General features: G+C 39.7%; 1 protein-coding gene across 1 annotated transcript in view; it reads right to left on the bottom strand.

Moving 5' to 3' along the window:
• Positions 1-4,212: 4,212 nt before the first annotated feature.
• LOC138692145 (zinc finger protein 492-like) overlaps positions 4,213-15,843 on the bottom strand; it is a 29,190-nt gene continuing 17,559 nt past the window's right edge. Inside the window, exons 4-5 of the transcript XR_011330021.1 lie at positions 7,413-7,553; positions 4,213-4,347 (exon numbers count right to left, since the gene is read on the bottom strand). The gene's annotated coding sequence lies outside the window, so the exon portion shown is untranslated. The remainder of the gene's footprint in view (positions 4,348-7,412; positions 7,554-15,843) is intronic.

Here is a 15,843-nt window from a genome sequence, read left to right as displayed (position 1 = left end):
GCACATTCAAGGAACCGGAGCGCGAGAAACACTTACCACAAACAGCACATTTGAAAGGTTTGTCGCCTGTGTGCCGGAGTAGATGTTTATTTAAGGTACTAGACACTGAGAAACTACTACCACAAATATCACATTTGAAAGGTTTATCACCTGTGTGTACTCGTGAATGCACTTTCAAGTAACCGGAGCGCGAGAAACACTTACCACAAACATCACATTTGAAAGTTTTCTCGCCTGTGTGCAGGTGTAGATGTGCACTTAAATGAATACGCATTAGGAATCTACTACCACAAATATCACATTTGAAAGGTTTATCGCCTTTGTGTAGTCGTGAATGCACTTTTAAGTAACCGGAGCGCGAGAAACGCTTACCACAAACATCACATTTGAAAGCTTTCTCGCCTGTGTGCCGGAGTAGATGTTTATTTAAGGTACTAGACACTGAGAATCTACTACCACAAATATCACATTTGAAAGGTTTATCACCTGTGTGTAGTTGAGAATGCAATTTCAAATAACCGGAGCGCGGGAAACACTTACCACAAACATCACATTTGAAAGGTTTATCGCCTGTGTGTAGTCGAAAATGCCGTTTCAAGTAAGCGGAGTGCGAGAAACACTTACCACAAACTTCACATTTGAAAGTCTTCTGTGCCATGTGAAGACGTTCATGGAATTTAATCGTATTCGATTGCGAAAAACACTTACCACAAACACCACATTTGAAAGGTTTATCGCCAGAGTGTACTCGTAAATGCACTTTCAAATTACCGGAGTGCGAGAAACACTTACCACAAATATCACACTTGAAAGGTTTCGCGCCCGAGTGAAGGCGTTCATGGCTTCCTAGATGACTAGACTGCGAAAAACACTTGCCACAAACATCGCATTTCAAAGGTTTCTTGCTTACGTCCGTGGATAAATGGCGGTTCAGTTTTTGTGCAGTCGAGAAACATATTTTAGACGTTTCTAATTCCAACTGCTTCTCACCTTCGCGAGTCCGCACAGCTTTTGCGGTGGAATCTGAATTCTTGGGAATCACGCACACAGTCCCGTTCACTCCAAGAGAAAGACTGTCCAATTCTGATGAAGCAGTCGTCTCATTCGTAGCTGCAAACCTGAAGTAAATATACTATCAGTCTGTGAAATAGTCGCAACAAATATACATTCAATTATTGAATATGAAAAACAACAACCTATTTCATCAGAAGGTGCATTACGATTAGAGATACAAGCTTGTAATTAATTTAAGAGTAACACAAGATGTACCAAAATATCTCAACTATTTGGACTTCATCTGTACAATAAAATTAATAAGGATTATACAACGTTAGTCAGCTCTCGTCAGGTTTTATTTAAATAAACCTCTCTGTTCAAAGTCCCCCGTCTTTCTGTGGGCTAACTTATGAGATTATTTCGAAATTAGGGGATGGCAAATGCCCAATATCTTTTTGTAGCTCTTATTATTGTGATACATATAATCTTCATAGTTTTTAATTTTATCAATATAAAATTAACTAAATTAACAATGAAACATTACTGATTCCATTTCGTAGCGAGCGTCGTCGTCAGAAAATTTGTATTAGTATTATCTCTAACTTGCCATTTGTTGTTTTGCGGAAGTTTAACTAGTAACAATGCTTTCAGAGCTCTGAAACAATGTAATTTACAATTGTACAAAATTATAAGCTTACTAAATAATTATTTTTCCGCTTAAATGAGAAGTATACTAGTACTCAACGATATGAAAGCATTAATTGACTCAATTCAGAAAAATATTTGATGTGTCCGTAGCAAATTTAAGACTTGAATACTCTCCTAATGAATGCATTATGTCTGACGAGTAGCTTTCACCTCTACGCGGATGTTATTTCAAGTTAATTATCAGAAATAGACGCTTGCGCGTCTCGCAGCGAAACAGGGTGGCCCGGGTTCGAATCCCTATTGTGGCAAGTTATCTGGGTGCGTTTTTTCCTGCGTTTTCCATTAACACAACATGAGCAAATGCTGGGTAATTATGAGTCCTGGACTACGGACTCGTTTCATCACGATTATCACCATCTCAATCAGACCCTAAATAACCTAGATGTAGATACAATAACCTACTAAAGAAGTTATAAAAGTCTGGACGTGAGCAGATGGAAATACGTATCATACCCATGGAATGCAAGTACATACAGGAGGGAAACCGGATGAGCCTGCAGAGAACAGACATCACAATATCCTCAATTACTTCAATTTTTACTGCATATTTTAAATAATAAAATAAAAATTATTTCAGAAGTAATATCTATGTTCGGCAGTATGTATAGCTGTAACCAGTTTCTTCATCCACGAAACTTAACAAACTTCGATTGACAGACAATAATTTATTTATGTTCAGTTTTATAGACTGCAACTGCTAACGTAATATTGCCTGATATAGAGAATGTTATATCCAAAAATAATCGTTAAATATGAAGCGTCTGCAGCAGGTCCTTCAAGTGAGAAAAATGACTCTTGTTATGTAAGAAAACGTGTTTCAACATTGTGAGTACACATTGCAATCAATGATTAAAAAAATAAATAAATAAATAAATAATTAAGTAAGTCATTAAATAAATAAATAAATCCTTCAATCAATGAATGAGTAAATAAATAAATAAATAAATAAATAATTAATTAAGTAAGTGAATAAGTAAATAAATAAATAAATAAATGCCCCAGTCAATCAATAAGTAAATAAATAAATAAATAAATAAATAAATCCCCCAATCAATCAATGAGTAAATAAATAAATAAAACACCAAATTAATGTTACATAGGGACTTCGCAAATGCGATTAAGCTTTGCAGAAGAATGCTTGGAATGGACTCAAAATAGTACCGTAGTACATAAGATTCTAGGGAAATATAAAAACTTCAAATATAAAAAAACTGTAGAAATTAAGTTGGAGAGCTTCAATACTTTGGGCAGCAATATGAATGTAAAAGTGCACTTCTTGCATGTTCATCTATATTACTTTCCTGAAAATCTACGCATTTCTACTGAAGAACCTGAAGAAAGGTTTTAACAGTACATTATGGCAACAAGACATCAAGGGAAGTGCAGTGTGAATGTGACGATAGATTATTGCTGGATGATCCAGACAGACAGTTCTTCTCAAGCTGCCTCTGGACAGTCAAGAAAACGGACACTTCAAACACAATCAACTCTCTACTTGAAGACTCGCACACCACACTCACCTTTCAGCAAAAACCTCGTTGTCCTCTGCCGTGACTTCCACCCTTGGCTCTTCATTGAAGCCACTGTGCACTTCCTACAAATACAGAGCAAATAAAACAAAAAGATAGCTCAATTTACGTTAACAAAAGCGCGTTGATTTTAGTTGCCACACAACTACATTTAAGTCGCAATAGGCCTAGTAGAATTTTAGCCAATAAAAGACAAATCTTGGAGAAGATATTTCATGGGGCACAGCTTTTCGTTGTAGAACAACGCTTTTCAACGTGTGGCACACTAAAGGTGTACCAGTAGTGTAAAATGCTGTGGCACACTCATATAATCTGTTACCAAGCTGGAGGAGAAATTAGAGGGTTTTAGGAAGAAATGAAAATACAATAAAATACAAATCAATGAGGTATATCTGTATGCATTAAAATACTGCATATCATATTTTTAAATCTTACATTAATTTTAGTTTATTGGGTTATTTTACGACGCTCTATTAACATCACAGGTTATTTACCGTCTGAATGACATGAAGGTGATAATGCATGTGAAATGAGTCCAGAGTCCAGCACCAAAAGTTACGCAGTATTTGCTCTATTTTTTATTGGGTTATTTTACGACGCTGAATCAACATCTAGGGTATTTAGCGTCTGAATGATATGAAGGTGATAATGACGGTGAAATGAGTCCGGGGTCCAGTACCGAAAGTTACCTAGCATTTGTTCGTATTGGGTTGAGGGCAAACCCCGGAAAAAACCTCAACCAGGTAACTTGCCCCGACCAGGATTCCAACCCGGACCACCTGGTTTCGAGGGCAGACGGGGTAACCGTTACTCCACATGCATGGACTGAATTTTATTATTTATGAGAGAACATACTGAGGAACGTTAATATAATGAGTGGGAAAAAGAGCGACAGGTTGGAAAAGACGTTGAGAAGAGAAACAAAATACAAGATAAACACTGGAGGAACACGTTAATTTCCTCGTTCTGCACTCACCTGAGGTTCATGTTTGAATACTGAGAACGAAATTGGCACCGGACCTTCTTCAAATTTTATCTCAGATGTGAGATCTTGGGTCTGGTCCTCACATTCCTCCTTTATACCAGTCACATGCTGATTCCCAAGATTCCGTTCCTGCAGTACAGAGAGATAACTTAAATGAACAATTTATCACAGGATGTTAGAACACGACCCATATTGTTATAAGCTGTCCCCTATGTGTTCATATGCCTCAGCATGATCACAACCTATAGCACGTGCCTTACAGTATGACGAATAGGGTCAGGATTCGTATCAAAATGTATATAATAATAATAATAATAATAATAATAATAATAATAATAATAATAATAATAATAATAATAATAATAATAATGGCTTTATTTAACCTGGCACTCAACCAGGATTAAAACTTGCTTACACATTTGAACATAAAACTTGATCGGAATTAAGTAATTACATACTGATACATAATGAGATCAAAAGAGGTAGTTACATAAAATTTACCTCATAAAATAAAAATAAACATATTGAAATACATATTAATTTGTTGGAATCAAATACGAATCACATAAAAACAAAAGACGATAATTCAATAAAAAAAGAAAAATGTACACAGTAAAAATAAAAATAAACACATTAGTACACATATTAATATTAGATTACAATTAAGTAGGATTTACATAATTAAACCAAAAACCGACAATTGAATAAAATGTACACAAAAAATAGATTAATAATAAAAAACAACAGCATAGTGGGATACATATTGGCAATAAGTGATAAATAAACATGATTTAGATAATAAAAATATAAAACAAAAAAAAACAAAAATAAATAAATATAGTGGAACACATTTGCAACACGTTACGTCTGGCAACTCATCGTAAGATATTTTTCTAATTTACATTTAAAGGAAATTAAAGTTCGGCAACCCTTGACTTCAGGCGGCAGAGAATTCCAGTGACGAGAAGTAGCAACAGTGAAAGATGAAGAATAAAGAGATGATGTGTGCAGTGGTATTTCTGAAGTGTTATCATATTGTGACCGAGTATTTAAGTTATGACACCGAGAAAGACTGTGGAATCGAACAGATATGTAAGAGGGAGTAGAGGTGTGAAGTGAAGAGTGGAAAATACTTTCTTGCATGTGTGTTTGATATGCGTGTACCAGGTAAGGTTATATTCAAAATGAACTCCCAGGTTTTTTACAGTTGAACTGAATGGAATGATCACTTTATTCAGAATCACAGGAGGAAGGTTGAGCTTATTAATATCGGAGATTAATCTTTTATTCGAAAATAAGATGGCCTGTGATTTATCTGTAATTTAAGTTAAGTCCGAATTGTTGAGACCAAGATGAAACGGATTCGAGATCTTTATTGAGTCTATTAATACAGTCACATAGTCTATCAGGACTGGCGGAAATGTATAATTGAACGTCATCTGCATAAATATGATATCTGCAATATTTAAATGACTTGGCGATATCGTTAATATAAAGACAGAAAAGCAATGGACCCAATACCGAACCCCATGCAAAAACATTTTTCAAGAGCACTTCCAATAAATTAAGAGTTTTTACTTGATTTATTTAACGACGCTGAAACAACTACTACATTATTTAGCATCGAAGGGATTGGTGATAGCGAGATGGTATTTGGCGTCATGAGGCCGAGGATTCGCCACAGAGTACGTAACATTCACATTATGGTTCCGGAAAACCTCGGATAAACCCAACCAGGGAATCAACCCAAGCGTGAATCGAACCCGTGACCGAGTGCAGCTCAGGAATAGCAGGTAAGCACCTAGCCGACTGAGCCACACGAGTGCCTTCAATGATAGGGCTAGGGCCAGTAGGCCTTCTCTTCCGGCCAGCTAGAGTCTAAATCTAATTGAATACAATTGGTTTATAGTGACGGTCACATAAGAACAGTCCCTGAACAGCAAATATTGCCGTCATGTCAGTGATGCCAACTGTTGCCAGATTTCACACGATCTTGTGTACTAAATGAATAACTTACTTACCGCACTTTATGTTGGAAGGTTATTCGAAATAATTCAATAATTTGTAACATATTTTCATAGAAAAACTATACGGGAAAGGGATCAACATGTCAAGTATTTCGTCTGACAATACGAAATTCATTGGTTTGACTAAACAATTGACTCAAGAGACCTAACCTAAAAATGTATTTTGTTTGACCACATGAAATTATTAGTACTAACTACGAAAACTTACATGACTATAGTCTTGAATTATAACCAAAACGCAATAAACAAAATAACTATTAGATTATGTATTAATATTAATACTCATATTAATTAATTATTAATATGTTCAAATTTCACTAACTTCCAGTAACCGGGTCAGAAATCTAGTACAATTTTAGTTTCATGAGCACTCCAGTGGCGACAAATAATGTCGATATTTGTCTCAGCTGCCAACATACCAGTTACAAAATCAATACCATTTGTAGTATCTGTCAGTATCGAAATTCGAAACGAAGTAGGCAATAGAAAATTCAACCTGCAAACTAGAAAATCGCCACAACCCACTAGCATATGTAGTAATGGGGGGAAAAAGTTAGGTTTCACCCTTAGGGTATGTAGCATCCGAACAATCTGGGCCATCGTTTCCCCAACCCCTTGTCTCTTTTGATACTTAAAGACGTCGTAACAATAATTATTTAGGGTAGTTTTCATATACTGATCATGTTAATAGCGGTGGCCACTACCTGCCACCTAGAGGCAAAATAAATTTTTTCATTACTCGCACATATGCATTGATTGAGCAGGCACTGTTAGCAGCCATAAGATGCGATGCAGCAGGCAGTGGTTTAAACTCATTGTTCAATGTGTATCAAAGCAATTGTTAGATCAGCAACAAGAGAATAAAAAAAAATCGTAAACTTAAAAAGAAGTCAGTTCCTAGGCACAATTGTCTCTGGGTATTCGAGATAATTCTGTCTTGAATAGCAGAAATAAATATTTGACAATTATTATTATTATTATTATTATTATTATTATTATTATTATTATTATTATTATTATTTGAATTTTAAAATGAACCCCTACAGTTTAAGTTGTGAAAGTTATGGAAAAGTTCAAATAGTTAATACAATTCTAGACTGGTAATAGGTCTGACATACTTACAAATGCATTACTGATATATGTGTATATTGATAGAGAACCACTTACATCATCTTCAGTTTTCAACATAGGAAAGACAAGAGGCACTGGTGTGGTGTCTTCAACCTTTATCTCTGATTTGATATCGTAACTCGGGTCCACGCTTTCTGTCTTCATGTCCGTCACTTGCAGATGCGATAAATTCCCTTCCTACAGGACACAAAAACATCGACAATAATTTTATTAGTTATTTTAAAGATGACTTGATGAGTAACAGCCTCCAATCTGGTTGTGCATGACAGTCATTGGTAACGTGAATCATAATGTGCACGTCAGTGAAAGAAGGAGATTTCAAATCAATGTAGTTTTAAGCCTTTTCACATATTTAATTAAAGTTAAAGTTTTACTTGTCGATAGGAGGTAGCATGTATTTCTTAATTACCGATCAAGTGCGTTAGAAAATATGACTGTAGTAGGACATCAAAAAGCACCTGGCCTGAATACAATTATGTGTTAGAAATAATAACGCAAAACAAAACCTCTCTCACATGATATTCTATGTTCGACTAAGTTTCAAACTTACGTACCAAACAGAATCGCAATTGAGCAGTTCCATACGGTTTTGGGATTGATTAAGTTAATAATTATTGTAGCTCTGTATTACTCGATCATGATGCAGGGTGAACAGCGATCACTGAGACTAGCTGAACTTCGTGTGAAAGGTTCTTCCCATGAGAGGAGTAGAATCAACGCACACTTCATAAAGCCAGACCAATTCATGACGCCATATAAATCACAGCAACAGCAAGGAATTTATTCAACTGATTATAAAGTGTGAAATGTATGCTTTTTCTCCACTATTCGATAAACACACAAGAAAGATACACAGTAAAGCTTTTTATTTACCTCTGATGAAGCCTCATTCTCCTCTATTTTGTAATCCATTCCAGGCTATGATTCATAACTGTATGGCCAAACATGTGGATCAAACGGACCGTGACAGACGGGTCTATGACGCTTAAACAGTTATCAGAGATAACATGTAAACGGGGCACACAATGCGTGTAGAGAAATGCTGAAAGAACGAGTCGTGTACCTTCCTTACTATTGGCACACCTGAGGCGTATCGTTAGTTAGTTAGTGGGGTTTAAAAAGGGCACGTCAGCAACTATGGCTATTTGCGCCCTTATCTAAAATTCTTCACAGAACAGAGACATAATACAATAATCAGAATGCTTAAAAGAACTAAAAAACGTTGTCACGATTAAATCGAGGTACACAAATGCAGTTTCAACGAGGTGATGCATAAAACATAGAAATATCAGACCTTAACTAGTATTTAAAAGGAGACAATAAAATAATAATACAGATGCTACCATAAATAAAAAATCTGGCGTATTTCTAAAATACTCGGATGTAAAAGGTCCGAATGTAAAGTTTGTCAAAAAACTTATATACTAAATAACAAGTGTAACCTCTGGATGTAAAGGGTCCGGAGGACAGGAAAACGGGTCAATAAAAAAACGAAATCACCCTGTTAAGTCCAGTACTCGATAAAAATCTGAGAACTGCATTTGTACAATTAAAATCATTTCCAAGAGCGTCATGTAGAGTCGGCTGAATTCCATATTGCCGACGGGCACGGTCATATCTTCTACAATGCAATAAAAAAATATTCCAACATAAGTGGAACACGGCATAGATCATACTCCGGTTGAAGCTCGCCACGTAGCAGATGGCCATGTGTCAGATAACAGTGGCCAATTCTCAACCGGGCGAGTAAAACTTCTTCGTGTCGTGACGCTCTTGTGTACGAATCCCAAACTCGAACAATATTCTTTATTCTTCGTAATTTGTTTTTCCCTTGTGCAGACCATTCTCCTTCACATTGCCACCATATTCTATATTTCAAATGATTTTGTAAGTCTTGCCACCTCTCGCGCCAATATACCAGAGTGCCATTCGTGGCACCATCTTTGGCTGCAGCATCTGGGGCCTCATTCCCAGGAATTCCGACATGGCCAGGAATCCACACTACTCCAATCTCGGAGTCAGAGCTTAGGAGTGTGTGGAACAGCTGCTGAGTTCTTAACACAAGGGGATCATCTGAATAGAGGGACTGCAAAGACTGAATGTCACTTAAAGAGTCGGAGCAGATTAGATATCTGCCCCCAGGTTGTCGAATTAAAAACAATAAAACTCTGTAAAAAGCATATAATTTTGCAGTAAAAACTCTGGTATATTCGCTCAGTTTATATTTAAATATCTGTCAATTTGCAAGGAAGGAGCAACCAACACAATCATTTACTCGGTATCAGTCTGTAAGAACTAAAGAATAATTTGGAAAACATGACAAAAGTTCACTAAAACAAAGTCAATAAACAAAAGCTGGTGTAAAATTCTTAGAACTTTGGCTCAGGCTTAAATCAAACATGGGGCGTCGCATAATCCACGGTGGAGTGGTGGTGTATTCTAGTGAGCGAACGGATGGTAGATGGACGTCGAGCTCGAAGAGCAGTTCACGGAATCGCACACTTGCTGGACGAGGTCTCCGGGGATTTTTACTGTATCGGCTGTAAAGAGACGAATGATGGAAAGAGTCGAAAGAATTGTGCTCAGACTGCGAGCGGAGCGTAACCGCATATGAGCACAACAGTAGATTACGTCGCCGATACAGTGATGGTTCTCCTGCTTCACAATAAAGACTCTCTATCCGACTCGTTCGGAAGGCACCTGTAGCGAGTCGTATCCCATGATGATGGATAGCGGCTAAGAGACGTAGCTTAGATTTATTTGCTGAGCCCTAGATAAAACAGCCATAATCCAGCTTTCAACGGATAAGGGCACGATAAAGACGTAAAAGCACTATGCGGTCTGCACCCCAGCGAACCCCTGACAAAAGGCGTAAAATGTTTAAGGGTTTCTTGCAACGCCTTCTCAAATCACGTATATGCGCCTCCCACGTTAATTAAAAACCTCTCAGTGTCTGTATATTGCAACTCTACTCCATTAAGACGCAGTTCAGGATGTGGATGGAGTCCATGATGGTTGTAGAAGTGGACACACTGCGTCTTTTGAGTGGAGAATTTAAAGCCATTGCGAAAAGAGCACGTTGATGACCAGTTGCAACTGTCGACCGATAGATGGGAGGTATCGGGAACTGTATTATAGACTGAAGTCATCAACGTAAAGAGAGAAGATACTCGGTCACCCACACAGTGGGCAATGCCATTGATCACAATGCAGAAAAGAAGAACGCTTAATACAGACCCATGCGTAACGCCGGTTTCTTGAAGATGTTCGTTAGAAAGTGTGGTGCCTACTCGAACTCGGAAATACCGCTCTGGCATGAACTTCGCAATAAACGTTAGCAGACTGCCACGAAGTCCCCAGTCATGCAGGGTTTGCAGAATTCCATAACGCCACGTGGTATCGTATGACTTTTCTAGATCAAAGAAGACCGCCACAAGATGTTCCTTCTTGAGGAAAGCATTTCTAATGGCGGTCTCCAGCCGAACAAGATGGTCTGCGGCTGATCTGTGCTTACGAAAACCACACTGGATATTAGATAATCGGTTTCCCGATTCGAGTACCCACATCAGGCGTTTGCTTGTCATCATTTTTCATAACCTTGCATACACAGCTAGTGAGATAGATTGGCCTGTAATTGTCAGGTAAAGAAGGGTCCTTTCCCGGTTTCTGCACTGGAATTACAATGGCGGAACGCCAAGCAGATGAAAATACACTCTCAGTCCAGATTCTGTGGTATATAGACAGAAGAAAGAATTTCCAGATGGTGGAAGATGACGAAACATGCGGTTATGGATGTTATCAGGGCCAGGGGAGATGTCAGGGGATGTGTCTAGTGCTGCCTCCAGCTCCTTAGATGTGAACGATGCATTGTAGACTTCAGTGTTGTCAGATTGAAAATTTAGGTTTCGTTTTTCTGCAGTATCTTTGATTTTTAGAAATTCCGGGTCATAATTATTTGAGCTTCTTATTTGTGAAAATGTGGTAGCAAATATTTCAGCAATTTCTATTGGATTGGTGGTCGTTACTACATTGTTTAGAAGGCCCGGAATTACATAACTACGTTTCCCCATTATTCGACGGACTTTGTCCCATATGGTGTTAGCTGGGACGTTGTGTTTCAATGAATTGACGTAGTTTAACCAGGACGTCTTCTTAGCATCGCACACAGTGCGACGAGCTTTGGCTCGAAGACGTTTAAACTGGACAAAATATTCTTGGGTCGGATGGCGCTCAAATTGGCGTAAAGCACGTTTGCGGTCACGGATTGCATCTCTGCAGGCATCCGTCCACCAGGGGACAGAGAAGCGTTTTGGCCTGCAGGACGACCGGGGGATAGATAATTCCGCTGACTTTATAACCACATTTGAGAAATTGTCTACTACGGAGTCCACACTTTCATGTCCGTTATCATCGAATGATATGGACTCCGAAAATCCGACCCAGTCCGCCTTTTTAATAACCCAGTTTGGAGACCGAGATTCCGCAGGACGTAAAGCGGACATACGCATTCGAATGGGACAGTGGTCACTACCATGTAGGTCGTGAATCACAGACCATTCGAAATGCGTGGACAAAACTGAGCTACAAATGGAAATATCTATCATGGAGTATGTACCGTAAGCCAAGGAGAGATGTGTTGCTTCCCCTGAATTCAGGGTAACAAGATTTAGACGGGTACATATCTCTGCTATTTTATTTCCTCTGTCATCATCGGAATTTGGGCCCCATGAGTGGTGGGATGCATTGAAATCCCCCACCAAGAGATATGGAGCAGCTAGCTGTGAGAGAATGTCGTCAATTTCATGCACTGTGAAAGGTGTGTCTGGGGGCATATATACAGAGACTATTGAGAACTGGATGGAAGGTAGAGTGACTCGAGCGGCTATGCATTGATGTGGGCTGTTGATGTTGATAACACAGGAAAAGATACTATGGCGGAATAGGAAGGCACAACCTCCGTTGACGCGAATACCGGAAAGGTGATCGAACCGGTGAACGTAGTATCCCGAGATACTCAGGGAGTTTCCGTGCCGAAGGTGTGTCTCCTGGAGACATAAAATAGCAGGGTTTTCATGATACATATATTGCTGTAGTTCTGTATATCTGCTGCGTAAACCGTTCACATTCCACTGTAAAATATCAGTGAACACGAGGAGCTATATCATGTTGGTGGCTTAACAGGGGATCTTCTCTTCTTCTCCTTTCTATGGGAAGATGCTTTTGCCTGCGACTGCTTTGTCTTCGACTCTGGCGACTCACTTGCAGTTCGTCGCACTCCTGATCGTGATCTCGATCGAGGATGTGATCGAGAACGTGATCTCGATCTGCCACCCGAACTAGGAGTGCGACGTTCTGGTGTTCTACTACGCCTGAAATCCTTCTCTGCTGTCATAGCAACGATTTTCTTAGGGACGTAAGGCCTGATGTCAAGTCCACAAGTGTCGTCTGACTCAGCAGTCTGAGTAGCGGCGTCTACATATGTCTGGGTTGCGATCTCAATTCGCTTCCCAGGTATGTTCGTAAGAGGTGGCGTTTGTGTGGTGGCATCGATTCCCTCTGTTGCTCTCTGCAGTACAGACGCATAGGACTTTTCAGTTGCCTTCTTTTCTTTATCTAATATAAGCTTACGTGCCTCAAAGAAGCTAATATTTTCACGGACTCTAAGCTCTTGAATCGTCTTTTCCAGCATATATTTTGGGCAGTTTTAGAATTAGAAGCGTGGTCCCCAGAACAATTCACACAGTGCTCGGCGCCGGTACATGGGGAATCCCCATGGTCAGCATCGCCGCACTTTGCACAGATGATATTGTTTGTGCATCGTTTTTGAGTATGTCCGAACCGTTGGCACCTAAAGCACCGCATTGGGTTCGGCACATACCCACGCACAGGGACACGCTCGTAGCCGACAAAGATATGTTCTGGCAAAAGAGACGTCTCAAAGGTCAGAAAGACTGTGCTTAGGGGTTCAGTCCGTAAATCCCGCATCCGTAGTAAACGGTAAGACTTGGACACGGACTATTCCGCCAGCTCTAGTTGGATCTCTTCATCTAATAGACCGTCTAGAGAATCTGTATGCACAACTCCATGCGTGGTGTTGAGCGAGGAGTGTCGTTCAACTCTGATGGGGTATGACCCCAGGAAATTTGCGTTCAGCAGCGTCTGACTCTGTTTTGCAGATGCACTCTCAACGAGGAGACAAACGTTGCGGAGTCGAGTTGCATTTCTGACCTTTCCAACGAGTCCATCGAGCGCACGTCTCACGTAGAATGGACTAATGTCTTTCATAGTTTTTTTCCGATCCAAGGTGATACTGATAAACCTTGGAGACGGCACTTTTACAGTAACTTTTTCAGAGTCCAATTCCATAGAAGTTTTCGTCATAATATGACCATCAGTCGTATCAATTCCTGTCTTCTGTTTTTTATTAGTTTTTCTTAGGGAGGAGAAGAGGAGCGAGAGGACATTTTGAACTGGCCCCCGCTACGGAACCGTCGGCGTCAGCCTGCCACCGGGGGGGGGGGGCGGAAGAAAAAGACACCTAAAATTCTTCTCGGTCTGTGCCGGCCGTGGGGACCCCCCCACAGCCCGATCCCAAGCAACCCATTTCACGCAAGTTACCCTTCAAACTGGACATTACACACCTAACGGCAAGTCTTACACCAGAGGCGTGTCGCAGCTTTACGCCCCTACCACGGGAATAACCGCCCGTGGCTCCCCACTCTACACTGAATACAAGTGCCAGACTACTGCGGCTAACTCCGACCGACCCTCCCAAAGCCGGAGCAATCCGAGACCGCACGCAGCTTCAGGGGACTTGTGGTTGATTACACTGCGACACCCATACGTGAGCGGTAACACGTCGGAGCGATATATCCGCCTCGGCGAGCAGAGTCGGTCACCTGGACGTCTAAATCACCCCGGGCCCCCATTGAGGCTCTACGTGAGTATACTTGAACTCTGGTCAGGGCTAGGAACCTAAACTTGCAAATAGGGGCAGTATGAAGGGTCCAATATTGCTTCGTTGCTGGGCGCCCTGTCGGGCCGCACAAGTTGGAAGTCGCGCTCGAAACCGTGGGGCAGGACCACGGAGATAGGAAAGATCCCCCTGTTGAGACGGGAGTAATAAGGCGAAGATAGTTAACCTAATAATGTATATAAAAACTAGAAGAGGAAGAGGAATGTAACCTAGCAAGGCATCCTTACCAAATCAATCCCGTCATTGTGGCGGACGTGTCAAAACCAACAGCGGAGATAGAGAGGTGGAAATGGCTGTGATGATGTGGTGGGCGTTCCGCATGCAATGGTGGCCGGCGGAGAGAAATAGAGTGACGAAAAAGTCGAGAGAACGAAAAGGAGTGGTAGGTGATAAGACGAAAAATGGCCGAAAAGAAAAGCACGAGAGCCACCTTTGCACCCTCCGGTCACCGACTTGGGTTTTCGTAAATAAGGAAGAGAATTTGGATAAATGACAGATGTATTGTGTGTGAATCATGTGTGTTTATTAATTATTACAACAAAATGAAAATCATCAACTGCATGTTTTTTTATCCATAACAAAGTGTGTGAAAGAATTCATTGTAATACTAAGTAACATTTCTTTGAGAAAAATAATGGAAATATAATCTAAAAAAAAATTTGGTAGGAACAGTGAAGTTGTACACTTAATGTTTTAATGTCTATATTTTTTTTCCGTAAACATTTTTTTCTTCCAAATGTATGGCAAAAAAACTGACGTAATGAACTTTGTAATTTTTCAGGCAGAACACTAAACAATATCTGAGAACAAATTGCTTAATGGACAGGTATGCACACGACAACTAACATTATATAATATTATAAATAAAAGTACTCAATTACTCACAGCAAACATAATTCCTGTTGAGGATGTTGCTCTTCCCCAAACAGCAACAGCAATGATGCGGTACGTAGAAGAATTATCCTCATTGTATTTATGTATTAAAACATCCAATTATACATCAGAAATTTGCTGGTCCACCTGTAAACAGGTCTTTTGAGTTTATCGCTACACATTAAACATAGCCCACAATTATCACAATTGAAAGGCATTTCCGATGTGTGAAGGAACATATGATTTCTTTACAGTTCTCGATCACGGATAATTGTTTCATTAGACATCGCATTAGCATGGTGTCTGACCTCTGTATCGCGGATGATAACGGAGAGATGTCTCACTTGTAAAAACAGTTTACACACGCGTCACATGTGCATACTGTTAACCTGTGTGAATGATTACATGTTTCCTCAAAGATCCCAATTGTGAGAAACAATTTCCACACACGTCGCATTCAAATGTCTTTCGCTAGTGTGAATATGAACGTGCCTTTAAATTCGAAGAGGCTTGAAACATTTTCCACACACCATGCATTTCAATTTTCTTTTATTGTCGGACCATCGGATCTGTGCCCCCGTGAGATATGCGAACTGAACCCTAATTCATTCTCAGCCT

Source organism: Periplaneta americana, chromosome 16 (genome assembly GCF_040183065.1).
Source record: "Periplaneta americana isolate PAMFEO1 chromosome 16, P.americana_PAMFEO1_priV1, whole genome shotgun sequence".
In the NCBI taxonomy this organism is placed as follows: Eukaryota; Metazoa; Arthropoda; class Insecta; order Blattodea; family Blattidae; genus Periplaneta; species Periplaneta americana.
This window is presented reverse-complemented; position numbering and strand designations above follow the sequence as displayed.